Below are 311 nucleotides of genomic sequence, written 5' to 3'. Positions count from 1 at the left end.
CAGTGTTTTTTTTTTTTAATTTTAAGTCAAAACACACTGATGTGTGGCTTTTAAGACTTTTTTCTTTAAAGGGTAATCTTAAATTGAAGCAGGAACAAATTCAGAAATAGTGGAATTTCTTGCCCAGTATATATAGCATTGAAGCTACATTAAAAAAAATTAATGCTCTATAAAAAAGGTAATGAAATCCCTCTTTTCATAAGCTGTCCATCAGATATTGATGATCACATTAAAAACTTCTAAATATATTGTGAATTAAAAGCTCTTGGTGTGGCATGAACATGTATGTGGTGTATGAATGTGTGTGTGTG

The sequence above is a fragment of the Pteropus medius genome, unplaced genomic scaffold, assembly GCF_902729225.1.
Source record: "Pteropus medius unplaced genomic scaffold, Ma_sr-lr_union100, whole genome shotgun sequence".
NCBI lineage: Eukaryota > Metazoa > Chordata > Mammalia > Chiroptera > Pteropodidae > Pteropus > Pteropus medius.
Note: the sequence above shows the minus strand (reverse complement) of the source record.